General features: G+C 47.1%; 1 protein-coding gene across 1 annotated transcript in view; it reads right to left on the reverse strand.

Annotated features, from left to right (window-relative positions):
- LOC119167403 (N-acetylated-alpha-linked acidic dipeptidase 2) overlaps positions 1-17819 on the reverse strand; it is a 73949-nt gene extending 56130 nt beyond the window's left edge. Inside the window, exon 1 of the mRNA XM_075866456.1 lies at positions 17502-17819. The gene's annotated coding sequence lies outside the window, so the exon portion shown is untranslated. The remainder of the gene's footprint in view (positions 1-17501) is intronic.
- Between the last annotated feature and the right edge of the window lie 2701 nt (positions 17820-20520).

Raw genomic sequence — 20520 nt, forward strand, 5'->3', positions numbered from 1 at the left:
CCTACTCTAAGACTTTCCTGTCCCGCCAATTTAATAGGCTGCACCAGTGCACAAAACTGGAAGTAGTCCTCCATCTGGGTTTTCGCAAACAACGCTAGACGCACTTTCACTTAGACTTCAATACATAGTTTGAAAATTGGGGTCCCAAGGAGCTGGCGGCCCAAGAAGATTGCGACGCGCCAGGACGCATGCGCAGAACCTAAGCCAATCTCAGACTATTGCGTTCGTGCTAACCCAAGAGTGAGAGAGTAAAACTTTATTGAAGGGGAAAGGGAGAGGGGCGTTTTAGAGCCTTTATGGTTGGGGCCCTACGTCCAGGGCTCCACTGGCCTTAGCCGCCCGCCGGACTTGATCCAGTAGTGCGAGCTGCACTCCTGGGTCCGAGCTAGCGAGGTGTGCCTCCCACTGCTCCATACTAGGTGTTAAAGGTTCGCCGAGAAAATTGGTTATGTCACTTGGTTTACGATCGCACCCCCACGATATGTGGTAGAGAGTCGGTCTTCCGCCGCACCACGGACATACAGCCGGGTAAAGAGTTGGATGTATCGCGTGTAACTTCAGTAGGTGCGGAAATACATCCGTTTGAATTTTTCTAAGGTCAGTGGCCTCTTCCCCATTAAGGGATCTGTGAGGTGTTCCACATTTTTGACGCGTGAAGCGCTGGTGAGCTAGAATCTCCCTAGGTAAAATTGGCATGGTCAATGAAAGAGATGGATTCTCCGCTCGGTTACAAAACGCACGAGCTAGAGCGTCCGCCCTTTCATTGCCTTCGAGACCTGCGTGTCCCGGGCACCAGATCAAGCGATGGTGGTGAGTGAGTTTGGATCCTAGCAACCTCAGCCCCATTGCTGGAAGGCGGCCCCTTAAAAAGAGCCGGCAGGCTTCCTGGGAGTCGGATAAAATAACTGATGGCTCCCCTCTACGCTCCTGAAACCTTAAGGCTAAGGCTATGGCCATCGTCTCCGCCTTTGTAGCCGAGGTCGTGCGTACGGAGGCACTCGTTAGCAGCGTCATGTTGTTGTCGACAACAGTAATTATGTGTCTCTGCCAATCGAAACTGGCCGCATCGACGTACGCGACATTTGAAGCTGAGCCGAATTGCTTTCGAAGCCAGTTTACCCTCGCAGTACGTCGCTCAGCGTGAAAGTCGTGATGCATATTTTTGGGCACCGGTGCGATTGAGATTCGCCTGCGGACCTCTTGGGCTACGTCGACCAGCTCCTCATCAATGTGCTGTGGGTGGGGCGAAATTCCTATTCTAGTGAGTATCGCCCTGCCTGCTGAAGTTTCACTTAGACGATTCCTCTGAGACATGAGGACTGCGGCACTGAGCTCAGCATAAGTGTTATGTATACCGAGAGCTAGGAGCCGCTCGGTCGGTGTGCTGGTGGGTAGACCAAGTGCTGCCTTAAAAGCGCTTCTAATGAGCACATCCACCTGGCTCTCCTCACTTCTGTCGAGTGAGTGGTACGGTAGGCCATACGTCACTCTGCTCAAAACTAAGGCCTGGACAAGCCGGAGAGTATCCTTTTCTTTCATGCCTTTTTTATGATAAGTGATGCGACGGATCATTCTAGCTATCTGTTTAACCGTAGTCTTTAAGGTGGTTATCGTGTGACTGGCTTTGCCATTGCTTTGGACCCAGAAGCCAAGTATACGGGCCTGAGTAACCTCGGCTATGGCATGGCCGTCTACCTGTAAGTTTATGGCACCGTTACTTTTGTAATACTTACTGTGTATTCTTATGAGTTCAGATTTTTCAGGCGCACAGCTCAGCCCACTATTTCTTGCGAACTCTGCCACAGCTGTCGCAGCAGCCTGGAGGGTCTGCTCTTTCAGCGCCAGTGAACCCTTCGTAGCCCAGAGTGTGATGTCGTCCGCATACAATGTATATCCAAGGTGCGGGATTGCTTCGAGCTCGTGAGCAAGTCTGCGCATAGCTATGTTAAAGAGCAAGGGGGAGATGACTGCCCCTTGCGGTGTGCCTTTATTTGGCATCGAGAACGGCACCGACCTCGTGTCGCCTATCCCAATAGTTGCCGTCCGCCCAGAGAGGAAGGATTTAATGTAGTTAAATGTACGCTTTCCGCAGCCGATTGTGTTGAGTTCAGAGAGAATGGCCTCGTGCGAAACATTATCAAAGGCCCCTTTGAGGTCGAGGGCCAAGACCAAATGTTCGCCTCCCCTGGGTACGCAACTCATGACCTCTTCTTTTAAAAGGAGGAAGGCATCCTGGGTTGAGAGTCCGGAGCGAAAACCAATCATGGTAGCGGGAAACAGATTTTCTTTTTCAATGTAATTTTGAAGCCGTGTCTGTACTACTCGCTCGTAGAGCTTGCCCATGCACGAAGTAAGCGAAATGGGCCGCAGGGCTCCGAGCGATGGTGCTTTACCGGGCTTTGGTATAGTTATTATTTTGGCTTCCTTCCACTCCGGAGGAACGTGACCTTGGGACCAGCAGTGGTCGTTAAGAAATTGCGTTATCTGCTCAAGAACCTCAGTGCTGAGGTTTCTTATCATAGCGTTTGTTATACCATCCGACCCCGGCGCAGAGTTCCGATTGGCTGCCTGGGCTGCCGCGAAAACCTCTTCTTTCGTGATTGCGGCGTCTAATGTGGCATTCTCGCTGCCGATGTACTCTAATGTACATGGCGGAACCACATCAGTACCGATATAACGGTCTTTAAGCGCCTGGATCAACTCTCCGTCGGTGCCGGGGTAGCTGTGTACTATTCTTTGAAGAATGCGGTTCATGGAGGACTTAGATTTGTCCGGCTCCAGCATGGACCTCAGTATCGCCCACGTCTGGCTAGTCCCTAGTGTACCGCGGAGAGAACCGCAAAACTGCACCCAACCATCGGTGGCAAGTTTCGTTGCGTATTCATTCGCTTCCTCCGACAGAGCAGCGATTCGCCTGTAGAGGCAGCGGTTGAGGCGTTGTTTTTTCCATCTCTTGATCAGGCGTCGCCTACTATCCCACATGTGCAATAGGTGCCGGTCTATCGCAGGCGCCTCAACTGTGCGCGCTATTTTCTTAGAGGTGGCATCATGCGTTTCTCGAATGAAAGCAACCCACCCACTGACATCACAGGGCGTTTGCTCCGGCAGAGGGCGCTTTCGAAAGGTCACCCAGTCTGTCATCACAACGTCACCAGCGACACGACGAACTTTTGGTGATGCTATAGAGGTGCTAAGAATATAATGGTCACTACCAAGGTTTTCATCGAGGTTTGACCACGTGGCATTTTTAATGTTGAAGGTGAAGGTCAAATCAGGGTACGTGTCCCTGCTAATGCTATTACCAAGCCTGGTGGGTGCTGTTGGCAGAGTGATAAGGGTAAAACCTAATTTAGACGTGGTGTTCTCTAATAACACTCCCTTGGGTGAATCCCGGACGTAGCCCCAAGCGGTGCTCGGAGCATTAAAGTCGCCCACCACCACTAATTGATCTCTGGTGCCAACGGCTCGAACTGCCTCGTTTAGGAGTGGGCCGAAGTCGTCATTCCGGTTTTTGGGAGGACTGTATATGTTTAAAATTTTCGTTCGTACTTTTCCTCGTTTTTGTGGGAAGACATCGATAATTTGGTGATTAATGTCAGTCTGATCGTAATGGTCTAGCGCAACTGTCATGAAGTTACTCACCAGCGCTGCAACGCGGGGGTATTTTGGATCGTATAATGTGTAATATCCCTGCAATTTGACGGGACGGTTCCCAACTTCTTGCAGGCATATTACATCAGGTGGGATTAGTGCCGAATGGATGTAATTCTGCAATGCCGCCGCTCGTTTGTGGAACGTGCGACAATTCCACTGCCAGATTTCTAGGTGGTCGGAGTTTTGCGTGGAATTAGTTCGCGCCATGGTGACTACTGCCTTTATTGGGGGGTGTCTGCTTTCTCCGTGATTCGACGGTCCTTCGGTAGTGGACTGCTCGCGGAGGTAACACTGACCCGCTTGTTGATGGCACGCTGAATGCCTACAACAGAGTCATTAACGTATCGTCTTTGTTGTTCCGTTTCTGCTGCAAACTCTTTCCTGTACTCCGAAAACATTTGATGCATTTGCTGCATCATCTGCTCTCGGAGTTCAGACGCTGCTCGTTGCTGTTGTGATTGGAGTTCTCGCATTAAGTTTCGCAAGCTCTGCAACTGTTCCCCCATCTGTAACTGGCTAACGTGGGCCTCCTCGCTAAACCTCTGAGGTATGTCTACTTTCGCCGTTCCTCCCTCCAAAGAGTGGGCTACGGTTGCCCTGGAGATAGCATGAGTGGCGTTGTTGTTCGCCTCTAAGGCGTTAAGCCTGGCCTCAAGTTTGGTTTCTAAAGATGATATGATTTTGTGGAACTCCCGGCGTTCCTCCTTAATCTGGCATCGAAGTTTCTCGTTTTCTAAAGCAAGCTGCTTATTCTCGGCAACCATTTTCTGATATTCGGGATTCTCAATTAAGGGAGCAGATGGAGACACAATCCTCGTCCAGCTCACCGTGTTTGCTGGCTGGCAGGCGGCTGCCTCCGTCCCCTCTTTGGGCGGCGTCAAGATTTGTACCAGCGCTTTCTTCTTCTGCTGCTGATGCTGCTGCTGTTGCTGCTGCTGCTGTTGCTGTTGCTGTTGCTGCTGTTGCTGCTGCTGCTGCTGTTGTTGTTGCTGCTGCTGTTGCTGCTGTTGGTGCTGCTGCTGATGCGGCTGTTTGTTGAGTCGTTTTCTGGACGCAGACTGGGCTCGACCCTTTGAGGAAGCCCGTGACTTGGATCTTGAACGTGAGCGTGATTCCACTGACGAGTCCCGCTCGGAGCTGAACCAGCGTGGATGGTGCCTCCGTTTTGGTTGATCCACTCGGGACCTCCTAGGCGGAACGTGTTTAAGCTTCTTCTTGCACATTTTGTCACCTGTCATATGGTCCTCACCACATATCACGCACTTAGGGGTACACGCGTGTCCTTGTGCGGGTTCACGTGTTCCACACGTGGAGCATACATTGGCGTCGGGCGTTGGGCACACGTCAGTTCGATGCCCTGTGGAGTGGCATACCTTGCAAGCCTGCCTCGTAGGCTTGTGGGGATAACAGATGGCTTCCGCTCCCATGAAATAGACGCACCTAGGCAGTGTGCTGCCCGTGAAGGTAATGATGGCGGTCTTCGTAGATCCGAGCATGCGTGCCCGCTCAATCTTGACCCCCTGTGTTCTCACACGGAGATTCGCCATGAGTTCTGCTTGAGAAGTCCCCGACGGAATACCATGGACTATGCCTCGTAGGACGTCCTCAGGATCCGCCACATACGAGTTGAATGAGTGCACTCGTCCCCTTATATTCAGATGCGTGATCTCTCGCAGCTCTTTGGCTACATGCTCGTGGGGCGTCGATACGATGATAATATTCGAGCCCGGGTGGACGCGCAGCATGAAGCTACCACCGTCGAAGTGTCGGTGGCAAGCGTCTATCACAGCGGTGGAAAGTTCATAGCCGAGTATGTCTTTTACGGCGAGGCCTTTGTGAGGCCTAAGGATGATCTTTATGTCGTCCTTTGGCAGGGGCGGGAGCGGACGGCGACTTCTCGTACGACGTCGGCGCTTCACCTGACTTCCCTGCTTCGGTGGGCTGCTTGACGAGGCGTTGCACTCCACAGCTTCTGACGCGTTTTTCTGGTTTTTCTTCTGGTTCTTCTTTTGTCGGCGTGTCAAAACCGTGTGCCAGCCATCCTCCGTCCATGCGGCACCATCGTGGCGTTCCCCTGCAGACACATTGTCGACTTCTTCGGACGAACCCTGCGGTAACCAGGTCTGAACGTCCATTTGAGTGGTTTCTGTAGCAGACTCCTCATCTGTGTGAACCAGTGGCTGCTCCTGAGGAGACCTCGGTGTTTCCTGAAGAGCGTCCATCCGCCGACGCTTGAGACGCGACCACGACGCAGACGCCGCTATGCAGCGGTGCGTCTGGCCGGGCGCGACGGTCGCTGCCTCGAAGTTTTCAGCTTGCAGAAAACCGAAAAACAGCCACTCACCGCTGAAATTCGACGTTCACTGTTCGCTGTACTTTCACGAATCCGATGCACTTCAAACAACCAGAAATCGCCGAAAAACCATAGAAAATCTGCGGAGCCGATGCGACGCGCGTCCGCACACCGTGGCCCCCTAGCGGCCGATCGTGCTAACCCAAGCAATGCCCGAAAATCGGAAAATAGCGTGGGGCCATAAGGCGTCTTGGGTCGCCAGCAAGACGATGCAGCCCCAGCGTGAGCCACGGTGCCGTATGGCCAGCGTCTCGCGTAATCTTTAATTTGGCCATAGTATGCGCCCCGCGCGTTTGACCCTACTACGCAGCTTGCGTTTGAGCCAGTTCTGAAACTCTTCTGATCCTGCGAACGAGAGAGCAACCTACGCAACGCAACTTGGGCACCCAGTGTCTTGGGCCCCCAATTCTAAGCTCAGTGCGCTACAACTCCAAAAATAATTACGCGCACCACCCTCAGCACTGTGCAACGAAGCAATAATTGGCGATTTTTGTTCAAACTAAAAGTACTTCTTCGCTAATAGTGCTGGTATTACGCATATTACGAATTAAAAGTACGTCGTTTCTTGTGAAAGTGTTACGTTCGGCTTTACTTCGAAGTCGAAACCTTTTATGAAATTTGTCGAGAAATAGCGTTTTTCGACATAAAACCATCAAAACGAACATGAGCCTGTACGGGCAAGTGATATGCCTGAAATACGTTATATCTGCGAGATGTCCTTTTAAAAACCGTCGGTCAACAGGAAACCGTCAGCTCAAATAATTTAACGCTGCTAATCAAGTGGCGCACGGGACGGCTCTGTGCTCTCCCATAGTAGAGTACTTTGTGCTCTAAATCGTTACCCCCTTTTTCAAACCCCCCCCAAGCGTTTCGAAGTACTCGAAATCGTTGAACACTTCTTCTAAATACAAGCATTTGCGTTCGTCGTCCTCTGTCTCTTCCTGATTGTTGTGTATAGTTTCGCTCTCACAAAGGTTTTATATGAGGCTCACGGGACGGCTTTTTGCTCTCCCATAGTAGAGTACCATGTATTCTACTTCGTCTTTGACATAATATATAGGAATGGCTCACCCATAGTTGAGAACGAAGTATCAAGTCGAAGCCGTTAAGTACTTTTTTAATGCGAAGCATTTCTTAGCGAACTTCGGCGACATTTAGCGTATCTATCCATCTAGCCGCCAACGAATTTTAGCTCTACTGGCTGTTCGGATAATGGTATCGATTTCAAACTTGGCATGGAATAACATGACTATATTAAGAGCATATTTGACTAGTCATAACATGATAATCATGACATATATGTCTAGAATGTCATAATTCACATCTCATGGCACATATGCCAAATTTGTTATTGCGTGACGTCAATGGATGACGAAGGTATATGACTGGTGCAAACATGATAATCATGAGACGCGTTTTATGTAAGAACATGCATGACAACATACCACGCTCATAGCGTGTTCGCGGCCATTTCGCTAGCTCCACATATACTAAATTTGATATCACGTGACGTGAAAAGATGACGAAGGTAAACAACACATCCAAACATGATAATCATGACACGGAAGTCGTGTACGGCGTAATTTACCTCCACCTCGTAACGTTGTGGCGATTTGAAAGTGGCATATCAACCTTCCTCATTTGTGCTTCGCATATCATTGATTCCCACTGTATGTGGGATCTGCCAATGTTTTTCTAAACATATGTGCAAACTTTGCCTGGGTGGGATGGTGACCGCTATGGGCAGAGTTTACATTTATTCTTATGTTGTAGCCGACAAAAATAAACTAAACAATAAACACATCACGTCTCAAAGAGTTAAAGAGTGTTTAGGGCACATGTTTGACGATATGAAGTACGAGTTACAGTACAATGGGAGGGCTATAAGCTGTCCCAGTTCCGATGGAAAAACGGCGTACATAAGCGAAGAGTTGTGGTTTAGAACATATGTTCAACAATTTAAGGTAGAATAATATGAAAGAGCTATAGGCTTTCCCCAGTGTCAATTTAGGCCCAAAACCATGGTCTGTTTTTAGAATAAGTTCTTTTGGATTTAGAGATTGACGTACTCTACTAAGCTATCATATAGCCGTCACGTGGCCCTAACATGAGTTTAGAGTAAGTGGTTATTGATTTAGAGTACTTGGTACACTACTATGCGAGAGCATAAAACCGCCCCTTCTACGCTACAGCCGTGGTAGCGAGATACGGTTGTAATCTTTACTTCTGTTTATTCCATCGTGGTACAGAACAATTTATAGGAAGTAGTGTTCGAACATTAAGGACAGCAATAAGCACACACAAATGACACAGGACAAAGTACATGAAATGTTGGGTTTGTGTGGTTAACGAATAAAAGTGGATGATGATTTAGAGTATTCGGTACTCTACTAAGGGATAGCTGAAAGTCATTCCGTGGGCCTCCCATTTGATGAGGTCGTACCGACAAAAAAATCAGTAAAAGCTGCCAGTTTCAAATTATAAGAAATTCCATGTGTGGGTACAAAGTATACTATCAACCAACACGAATTCTGTTTTTTACTGCAGAACTCGGCCTCCCTTGCTACACAAAGAAGGAAGGCGAATAATTCCCAAACCTCCCGTACCAACTTTCCTGCGCAATCACAAGTGCAGTAACATTTTGTCGACTAGTATGAGGCTCAGTAAGCTTTTAACCAATATATCACTATATCACACCAGATTAGAAAGGAAACAAAATTTTGAACCAGGTCATCCTCGTGAAATATATTTTTGCACAAAAACACGAACAGGTGGTTTTCGAGGACCCGATTGGCGACAAGCGGCGCTGTCGAGGCCACTTGTTCCAAGGGTGATTGCTGAATCGTGTCCCTGCATGGCATTCGCATTTTCTAAAGAAGCGATAATGGTTGAGGCCCATGTAGTTAGAATAAGGTGCACGATAAATAATTTAATGTGATCAAAATTTACGTAGATCTCCACTACAGCGTCAATCGTAATCACATGGAGTAAAGCTAACAGTTTATTATTATTATTATTATTATTATTATTATTATGTTGTTGTTGTTGTTGTTGTCGTTGTTTACATTATTATTGCTTGTTCAATGGGGAACACTTTCTAGCGGAAGTAGGGTCGGGTTGCCTTAAAACGCATATGAAGCGATATTTAGTAAAGAAAAGTGTTGTACCTGCTGTAGCGAAGCTAAGAAAACAACGAAATTTATTTCAATCAAACGCAGAGATTTCTACCGGTGTGCAGGTTTGGGCACTAGCCTTAAATGAAATCTTCGGTTTCAGGGCCAACGAATCCCTTGTATAAGTATGCCGGCGAGAGAAACAAGGAACAGGGGCTCACAAAATTGACAGCGGCAAAGCAGGAAAAAAAAGTGGCAAGAAGTGGTGGGATAAATAGGCCATTCTACCTTAAGCGGCAGAAGGCTGGGCGGCGCAATTATGTGTTTTTCAAGCAACAAAAGGTTTAATTGAACTACACTGGGGATATCACCGTTTTGAAAGAAAATAATGATAAAGTATATATATTTTTTCGAACCACGAGAATTTTTAGTCACCGCCCCTCAGATCAGGAGAACAATTGGTGCTAAGAGGAGAAACGCGGTAATTGACAGGAGATGTCTGTTCGACTACCGTGTACGGCCCAATGAAGCGACTGATGAATTTGTCGCATAAGCCGCGGAGGCGCAGTGGAGTCCATAGAAGAACTTCGTCACCAGGGGAAAAGCTCACAACACGGCGAGACGAGTCGTAGCGAGATTTTTGAGTGTCTTGAGAGAGAGGCCGGTGTTAACGCGGGCCAGGTGACGGCAGTGTGCGAGACGAGATAAAAATTCTTGAGAAAAAGGGGCCGTCGAGGGTGCAGGGGACGAAAGGAAAGAGACATCCAGAGCGAAACTCGGCGAGCGACGAGAAAAAATGGAGAAAAGCCAGTAGTGCGTTGAGCAGCCGTTTTATAAGCGAATGCCACGAAGGGTAGAATTGCGGAGTGGCTATTAAAAGAGAGAAAAGAAGAGAAAAGCGAGCCCCGTTATTGTCTGCTTCAATGAGCGACACCGCCACAGTAGCTCACGAGGGATGGGGAAGAGGAGGGATAAAAAGGAAAGGAGTAAAGATGTGGGAAAGCCGAAAAAGGAGAAGAGAAGAAGAGGCGTGTGGTGGTAAGCCACAGCGAGCGAGGACAAACCGAGGGGATAGAAGAGATAGGAAAGATGGAGCACGGTCACTGGAGTCCGAGGACGGGGCGCACCTGCGAGAGCTCCTTTCGGCGTCGGTGGATGGCGTAGAACAAGTCCAGTAAGTCAGAGCTGCACTGTCGTCGGAGGTGGAAGGTCGTCGGCGGCAGGAGATGACGTAGGGCGAGCCCAGTCGGCCAGAGCCACTATGACGCGGGAGATCGCAAGCGCGCGGAGCGCGCGAGCGCACGACCGGTCGGCCCGAAATCCAGCAAGCGAGTCCCGGGTAGAATTGCATTTCAGTTCGTGTGGTTGGGGTTAATGTACATGGCGATGAGGTCCGATAGGGTCCGATGAAAGCGTTCAGTCAATCCGTTGGTCTGCGGGTGGTAGCTAGAAGTGGTCTTGAGACCAATGTTCGAGGCACGCAAAACTTGCTCGACAATAGAAGAAAAAAAAAAAAAGACTTTGCCAGGATCGATCAGGAGTATGCGGGGAGCTCCATGGCGCAAAAAGATTTGGTGAAGAAAGAAATCTGCGACCCCAGTGGCAGTCCCAGATGGTATAGAAGCTGTTTCAGCGTAGCGGGTAAGGTGGTCGACGGCCATGAAAATCCAGCGATTCCCATTGGATGATATAGAAAGAGGGCCATACAAGTCAATTCCAACGACTTCACAAGGCGAAGCAGGACAAAGAAAAGGTTGCATTAAGCCAGTCGGAGCAGTTGTCGGTCGTTTTCGCCGTTGACAATGGACACAGGAGGCGACGTACTTAGCGACGGCTGAAGAGAGGCCAGGCCAAAAACAACGACTTCGTATTTTGTCGTAAATCTTGTGATAGCCTAGACAAGCGGTGGTTGGATGATCATGGAAGGCTTCCAGAACTGCACGTAGCAGAGAACTTGGGATGACTGGTACTCACTTGTTGCCATAGATTTGGTAAATGTAGTGGTATAAAGCACCACCGACAAGCTTAAATTGTTTAAGTTGTCGACGGAGTCTGGCGTTTGAAGGAGTAGTAGAGCCGGTCAAGCGGTCAGCAATGGTGCGGCAGTATGGGCCGACACGGTGGTGTGAAACAAGGACGGATAGGGTGCCAGGTGATGAACTTAGCGCTGCGAGTGGAGAGGTACTGCCGCGCTCAAAATATACACAAATCAGCTACAAATAAATTGGTTCTATCATTCTAGCATAAAATACCTTAGAATAGACAATAAACAAGACGGCGCTAGATATTTTGCGCTGAAAGCTACGTTCCCCGTGAGTATTCTTGACAGCCGGCTTTAAAGGCGCCATACATTCCGTGACTAGCTTGCTCGGAGTTTTTCGGCATGTCGCGAATTAGCGACACTAGTGGGTAAATTGATTATATATATGATCTAGTAAAAATAAGCTAGGAAGCTCAGGTACGTGATGATACTGGTCCACAGCAAAATTTCATCAGGCTAAATGAACCTTTTATTACGCAGCTGTCTTCTTCCAATTGGTTTCCTCGCCCTCTGACACCACTTCAACTTGGAGAATGACTTCGCCATTTCATAAATTGAATTTCGAGTGCACCACCGAATCATCGCTGGTGTAAGCTTTGAGAGCCTTTTGTAAATATTCTGCGATGCACAAAAGGTTCTTAACATTTCCTTCCCGGACGAAGTTATTTTTTGCCTTATTAGGAATATTCTTTTTATTCAGAAAGCCTGCTCATGGGCATATTTATTCGAGGTATCAAAACACACACGAAAATTTTCAGTAGGTTTGATAGGTGGGCATGTTGAAAGCGATATATTACGTTTTCATCGTGTTCGCACTGTTTATCCAAGCATACGAATCAGCTCAAAGTATAAATTATAAAAGGAAACGGAGGAACAGTCCTTGAATCCAGTGGTCATGGTCAACCAGATCTCTTGAAGGCGCCGTTGTGGTTTCTGTGGCGTCGTAATTCTTTACCAAATGTTTTTTTTATCTTTGTTGATGCATTTTATCGTGATTCCAATACTTATTAAAACATGCACGTTTATGATGACGACAATATCTGGGCTTTATTGTCCCGAAACCACGATATGACTATGAAAGGCGCCGTAGTGGAGGACTCCGAAAATTTCGACCACCTGGGGCTCTTAAACGGGCATCGCAATCTAATAACGAACCTCGAACATTTTTGCCTCCACTGACAATGCAGCCGCCACAGCCGCGATTCGATCCCAACACCTTCTGGCTAGCAGTCGGGTGCCATAGCCACTAGACCACCGCGGCGGGGCTGTGCGTCTATTGTGTGTGTACTTTTCAACAGCGTTTAAATGTAACCCAAATGACGAAATATATCATGGGGACTGGCGCGTAAAGGGTATACCTCCTGGTCCGTCATAACGTCAGCCCTTGCGTTGAACCTGATATGTAAGTTTTAAATGAAGTGAATGCTACTGTCCAATGATGAGCATATTAAATGCGAAGCATATCTCAGCGAACTTCGGCGACTTTGAGCGTATCTATCTATCTATCTATCTATCTATCTATCTATCTATCTATCTATCTATCTATCTATCTATCTATCTATCTATCTATCTATCTATCTATCTATCTATCTATCTATCTATCTATCTATCTATCTATCTATCTATCTATCTATCTATCTATCTATCTATCTATCTATCTATCTATCTATCTATCTATCTATCTGTCTGTCTGTCTGTCTGTCTGTCTGTCTGTCTGTCTATCTATCTATCTATCTATCTATCTATCTATCTATCTATCTATCTATCTATCTATCTATCTATCTATCTATCTATCTATCTATCTATCTATCTATCTATCTATCTATCTATCTATCTATCTATCTATAGCCACCTACGACTTTTAGCGCTCCTGGCAGGTTCAATGATGGTATCGATACCAAACTTGGTAGGGCGTAACATGACTGTATGAAGAACATATTTCACTAGCCATAACATGAAAATCATGACATGCATGTTATGATTTACATTTCATGATCCTGCAGATCTTGCGGTAGTTTCGTTCCCATGGCATGTTGCAAAACTGGTATGGTATGGCATGATTGAATGGTGAACACAAGCGACAGACCCTAACATGAAAATCATGACATGTGTGTCATGCTAAAACATGACTCCATACCACGCTCTTGATGCAATCGCGGCCGTTTCGCTGGCGTTACATACACCAAATTTGGTATTCATCATCATCATCGCCATCGTCATCATTATCATCACCATCATGTCATATTCAGCCTGACTACGTCCACTGCAGGACAAAGGCCTCTCCCATGTTCCGCCAGTGAACTCGGTCCTGCGCTTGCAGCTGCCAATTTATACCCGCAAACTTCTTAATCTCATCTGCCCACCACCTTCTGTCTCCCCCTAACCCGCTTGCCTTCTTTGGGAATCCAGTTGGTTACCCTTAATGACCAGCGGTTATCCTGTCTACGCGCTACATACCCGGCCCATGTCTATTTCCTCTTTTTTGATTTCAACTATGATATCCTTCAGCCCCGTTCATTCCCTAATCCAGTCTGCTCTCTTCTTGTTTCTTAAGGTTACGCCTACCATTTTTCTTTCCATTGCTCGCTGCGTCGTCCACAGTTCAAGCTGAACCCTCTTTGTAAGTCTCCATGTTTCTGGTTTGTAGCAAAGTACCGGCAAGATGCAGCTGTTATTTACCTTCCTCTTGAGGGATAGTGGCAATCTACCTGTCATAATTTGAGAGTGCTTGCCAAATGTGCTCAACCTTGTTCTTATTCTTCTAGTTACTTTAATCTCGTGGTTCGGCTCTGAAGTTATTACCTGCCCTAAGTAAACATAGTCTTTTTCACTACTTGATGTGCACTATTACCTATCTCGAAGCGCGGCTCTCTTTCGAGGTTGTTGTACATTACTTTCGTTTTGTGCAGATTACTTTTAAGACCCACCTTTCTGCTCTCCTTGTCTAACTCCGTAATCATAAGTTGCAATTCATCCCCTGAGTTACTCAGCAATGCAATGTCATCACCGAAGCGCAGGTTACTAAGGTAATCATCTTAACTCTTATTTCTAACTGTTCCCATTCTAGGCCTCTGAAAACCTGCTGTAAGCAAGAGGTACATAGCATTGGGGAGATTGTATCCCCCTGCCTTACACCCCTCTTTGGTATTCTATTGCTTTCTTTATGAAGCAATATGGTAGCAGTTGATCCTATGTATATTTCTTCCAGGATGTTTATATATACTTTATCGATGCTGTGATTCCGCAGTGTCTGCATGACTGCTGATATTTCTACTGAATCAAGCACCTTCTCGTAATCTATGAAGGCCATGTACAGTGGCTGGCTATATTCTGAGCATTTCTCTATTACATGATTGATAGTATGATTGTGGTCGATTGTTGAGTAGCCTGTTCGAAATACTGCTTGTTCCTTTGGTTGATTGAATTCTAATGTTTTCTTAACTATGTTAGCTATTACCTTTGTAAACAGTAAAACTTGGTATTATGGGACGTGAATGGATGACGAAGGTACGATACTAGTGCAAACATGATAAACATAGATGGGCGTTATGTGAGAACATGACTATATGCCACAGTCAAGGCACCAGTACATTTCGACGTGACGCGGTGCGCGTGCTCGCGGGCGTTTATTTCATCGCCTCACGCTGGCGTTGCCACATCAGGCACCGTTCCTGCCATATACTCGCAGGCGTGCAGCGCGCTGCGTAGCTTTGACGCATGCGCGTTTCAGCGCATCCGGCGTCCCTCCGTCACGAAAAGAGGGAAGCGCAGTGTTGTCTGGGTAACGCATCCGCGCGAAATGCAGCAAGTCACATTTCGCACTGGTTGCGTCGGGCCGCACCAACGGACGCTGGTGGAGCCTGGCGTCCGACTGTGGAGTGCTCGCGTTTTCCTGACGTACCGTCGCCGTGCCCAGCGTGCGTGCGCGTTAACCCTACATTTGAGTATATTTGGCCCTTCATCATGCGTTCGCAGCTGTTTTGCTAGCTCCACATCTACCAAAATTTATGCTACGTGACGTCAATGGATGAAGAAAATAAACGACAGGTGCAAACACGATAATCCTGACAGGCATGTCATGTAAAAACATGACAACATACCACGCTCATCGTGTGCTCGCGGCCGTTTCACTAGCTCCAGATATACTAAATTTGGTATCACATGACGTGAATAGATGACAAAAGTGAATGACACACCCACACATAATAATCATGACACGTAAGTGATGTACTACATCATTTACCTCCACCTCGTAACATTGTGCTTATATTAAGTGACATATCAACCTTTAAACTTCGTGCTTCGCATATCATCGATTCCCACTGTATACGTGGGATCTGGCAATTTTCTTATTTGTAGCGTTCGTCAGCGTATTCGAGCAACCCTTGACTATAGCCTGCGCAGTCGATCTTTATTGCATTGCTATAAAATCGGATATCCAACAAATACTTCAACAGCAATTGGCGTTGCGAAAGCATTATACATGTGTAGACAATTTTCTTAAGAATTTCGAATTACTAGCGTGGCGTTGTGGAAGAATATTTTGCTGCCTTGTATTGCCATGTATTGACATATATGTACACGCCAAATGAAGAAGCATCGGGGGTAAAGGGAGTCTCGCTTCGATTTCAGGTGGACAACGAATCTGTGCAGCATGGGAAGAAACGTCTATACGCGCCTGCAAATCGGCCTTTTCGAAAAATCCTGGAATTATAGCAAGTACACTGCGTAAAAAAGCCGAACTGGGTTAGTTGATCAACGCGGAATAATTCCGAAACTTAAATTTCTTATCATTTGTATCATTAGCGTTATAAAATATCCAGAATAAAACGACTCCTCGAACCCTTCAGACACTCCCCAAAAACTAACCGCAACAAGACAATACCGATGCCCAAAAGTCACAACGATATTCAAAAAAACTGTTTTTTATCAATAGCATATTGCAATAATCTGTGTAAACTGTGAAACGGTACAATCTTTTGCTGAAGAAATCAGAAATATTTTTTGTTTAACTAGTGTATTACAATTTTGCATTATACTCACCTGGGATCTAAACATCTTTGAAATAGTTAACATGCCATGCAGAACGGAACGCTTTTTTAATGTGTTCGTCACCATGACTGAACTGTAACCATTTTATGTACTAGCCCTCCTGCTTGGACTGAGAAGGTATGCAGTGTATTGAAGTGAATAAATATACGCATCTGCTACGATATATTACGCGTCTTGAGGACACCCCTCGCACGTACATAGCATTCACGTAGCATTTTCTTCCAAAACAATCTCGAGCACGAGCGTGGGTCCTCCCACTTGAATAGAAGATTTGGAAGCATTTCTTCATGTGTGAAATAAATAGTCAACTTTGCGCCGAAATTAGAACTATACAGAAGAAGAGAACACGTAAACGGTACGGGCACTCATTTACAACTTTTAATTCCTTGAGCAAACAGGCTAGTATAAACCTAGTTGTCTTCAACACATACGCAACATGTTCGAGCCGTCAATAACATGATCACGCTATCGAAGACATGCTCTCTAGATAACGCACTTCCGAATCTTTTCGATATTGGCTCTTTTTTTATGCGTCTGTATCTCAAAATCTCCTTCGCGGACAACGCAGATTTTTCCCTCACAACCAACGACGGCGACGGCGAGGCCGGGGTTTCTGCGAAACGAGCCCTTTAAGGCTGTCGCATTAAACACGTCGAAAATGAGCCAGGTCCAAAACGTCTCTCCCAGTGGTTGTTCATCTGATAATTGTTTCTCATCCGTCGTAGCAGTTTTGTAGCTATAACGCTGCGCTTTCAACGCAGGCGTTTGCTTATAACTACTGACCACGATGAGCGCATCCCGATATAGGCGAAAGTTGTAGTCATTTTTGTTCGGTGTGTATTATGCTGTTTAGCTGCACAAGCCCGTCTGACCTTTCTGAAACGTGGTCATTTGCAAAAGAGCGTTGTCAAGTCCGATCATTGCGTGTCACACTTCCCTACTCTGTTCTTCTTTTTTTGGCTGGTTCAAATCTTCAAGAACGTGTACCAAATAACTTGAGTCGTAACACCATACTTCAAAAACGTCCATGTATACTTCCGACTTAAATGCGCAATGAGAATTTTACGGTCGAGAAAGTTAGTCCAGAGCCCTCACTACCGCATGTGCCCCGCAACCACATCATAATTCGGGAGACGTAAAGCTTTATAACCAATCTTTGAGGTGAAATAAATCGTCGCTTTGTCCTCCTAGAATAACAAATATCCCGGTGAACATCCCTATTCTAACACCCCCGCCCGCTCCTCTCTATTCTCACCGAAACCCGCATAACTGGTTTTGTTCTACATACCTGTAGTGAAGTGATCGATGATCCTGGGAATGGTGTCAAGTGGCGACGCTAAGTAAGCCCCGATATAATGCAGAGCCTTTTTTTCTTTTTTGAAAGAGCGGCGTGGACGCAAACGGGACCCAACCAGAGTTGTGGCAACCGGGCAAGACGGATGCGGTGGCAGCAGACACGAGAGGCTTACCACACCGTCCAGCAATCCAAGGAAGCACTCGCGCACGCTCTAACGGGCACCGTAAAATAAAAGACACGCGTATTCGAGAAGGCGCGCTTGGACACACGTGGCTTAGTGGTACACACAGGCGCCGAGAGAACCGCACCCGCGGTTTGAACACTCCGGGCACCCTTCCGACGGCTGTGCCTCTGTATGAGGGAGGGGGTTGTTGTCGGCTCCCAGAATAGCGAGCCATCCGTTTCAAACGGCTTGCTATGGGGCGCCTTTCCGGAACGTGTCAAGAAGGGAAAGAAAAGGATTTTTTTCTCCTCACATACCTGTTTGTGCGAGCGTGTCTCTCTTCGCGTGAAACTCGGGGCGCTGAGCGGAGGACGGGGTTCCTGGGCGCCGATTCGGAGGGCTCCGTTTTGTGTGGCCTTCGGTTGTGCGAGGCCCTGCTTTGGCGCCTCTTCGAGCAAACGCGAGCTTTACGAGCGACGCCTCTTTCAAAGAGTGGTGGCCTGGTAAGCGTCACTGAACAACGTTCATGGAGTAGGTGATCTGTGGCTATTGGCTTCTGAAGTGCAGGTAAATTTACGAAGCCCGGGGCTTTGCTTAGAAACCAAGTCGAAGCGTCGTGCCATACTGTGTAAATGTTTAAGTGCTGCATTCGACTTTGGTATATGGATGGCGTAAAATAACGCTCAACAAACCGGTGAAAGGCAGCTCTAGTTCTCGCACCTCTCACGCTGCCTTTCAATAACGATTGCGCTTTAAATTGACCGTGTTTGGTATTCGCTAATTTTTTCTCGCATGTATGTAAGAATTCCCATAGGCATGCGCATGAGGTGGAGGGGGAGGAGGGGAGCACATTCTCCTTGTCAGGTAGGAGGTGTAAAATCTGCCCATACATTGACTTTAATGGTCCCTGAAGAACAGCTTAAATATGACGAACGAGTGCGTCATTCTCTCCCTATCGGGCCCGTAGCGAATAATTCTTTTAAATGCGAAGCATTTCTTAGTGAACTTCGGCGACTTTGAGCGTATCTATCTATCTATCTATCTATCTATCTATCTATCTATCTATCTATCTATCTATCTATCTATCTATCTGTCTATCTATCTATCTATCTATCTATCTATCTATCTATCTATCTATCTATCCGCCTACGACTTTTAGCTCTCCTGTTTTCGTTTCAATAATGGTATCGATAGCAAACTTGGTATTGGCATAACGTGACTGTATGAAGAACGTATTTGACTAGTAATAGCATGAAAATGATGACATGTATGTCATGAATGTCATGATTTACATTTCATGGTCCTGCACCTCTTGCGGTGGTTTCGTTCACATGACATGTTGCAAAGCTGGTGTGGTATGACTTGATTGCATGGCAAATACAAGCGACAGACCCTAACATGTAAATCATGACATGCGTGTCATGTTGCAACATCCCTATATGCCACGCTTATGGTGTGCTCGCGGCCATTTCGTTAGCGTCACCTACACAAAACTTGGTATTACGGTACGTGAATGTATGATGAAGGTATGTGACTGGTGCAAACATGATAATGCTGAGATGAGTGTCATGTAACAGTATGACCACTTGCCACGCTCATGATGCGCTGGTGGCCGTTTCGCTAGCTCAACCTATAACAAGTTTGTTATAACGGGACGTCAATGAATGACGAAGGTATTGGACTGGTGCAAACATGATTAACATGACATGCGTATCATGTAACAACATGACGACATGCCACGCTCATGATGCGCTCGGGGTGATTTCGTTAGCGTCACACATACGAAATTTGGTATTACGGTACGTGAATGAACGACAAAGGTGAATGGCACAACCAAACATGATAATCACGACATGCGTGTCATCTACCGACATGACTATATGCCACACTCATGATGCCATCACGGGCGTTTTCCTAGATTCACATATGCAAAATTTAGCATTACGTGACGTCTATAGATGACGACTGTATGTGACTGGTGCAAACAGGATAATCATGAGATGCGTGTCATGTGACAACATGACTACCTGACACAGTCAAGGCACCAATACCTTTCGACGTGACGCGGTGCGCGTGCTCGCCGATATTCGTTTTACCGTGTCACACCGGCGTTGCCACACCAGGCACCGGTCCTGCCATATACTCGCAGGCGCGCACTGCGCTGCGTTGCCATGACGCATGTGCGTTTCAGTGCGTCCCGCGTCCCTCCGTCTTGAAAAGAAGGAGATGCAGTGTTGTCTGGGTAACGCATTGGAGCGACGTTCGCGCCGGTTGCCGTCGGGCTGCGCTGACGGACGCTGGTCGCGCCGGTCGCGCCTGGCGTCAGAATATACAGTGCTCACGTATTGCCAACGTAGCGTCGCTGTGCCCAGCGTGCATGCCCATTATGGTGCACTCGCAGCCGTTTTTTTAGCTCCTTATATACCAAATTTGGTGCTACGTGACGTCAATGGATGACGAAATATATGACTGGTGCAAACATGATAATCCTGACACGCGTGTCATGTAAGAACATGACAACATACCACGCTCATAGCGTGCTCGCGGCCGTTTCGCTAGCTTCACATAAACTAAATTTGGTATCACGTAACGTGAATAGCTGGCCCGCCGGTCGCGGGACTGAATGCCGGCTGCGGCGGCTGCATTTCCGGTGGAGGCAGAAATGTTGTAGACCATGTGCTCAGATGTGGGTGAACGTTAAACAACCCCAGGTGGTGAAAATGTTCGGAGCACTCCACTACGGCGTCTCGCATAATCGTATGGTGATTTTACGATGTTAAACCCCACACACACATCATCATCATCATCATATTCTTCATCATAATCATCATCTTCATCACCATCATC

This window comes from Rhipicephalus microplus, chromosome 6 (assembly GCF_043290135.1).
Source record: "Rhipicephalus microplus isolate Deutch F79 chromosome 6, USDA_Rmic, whole genome shotgun sequence".
NCBI classification, from domain to species: Eukaryota; Metazoa; Arthropoda; class Arachnida; order Ixodida; family Ixodidae; genus Rhipicephalus; species Rhipicephalus microplus.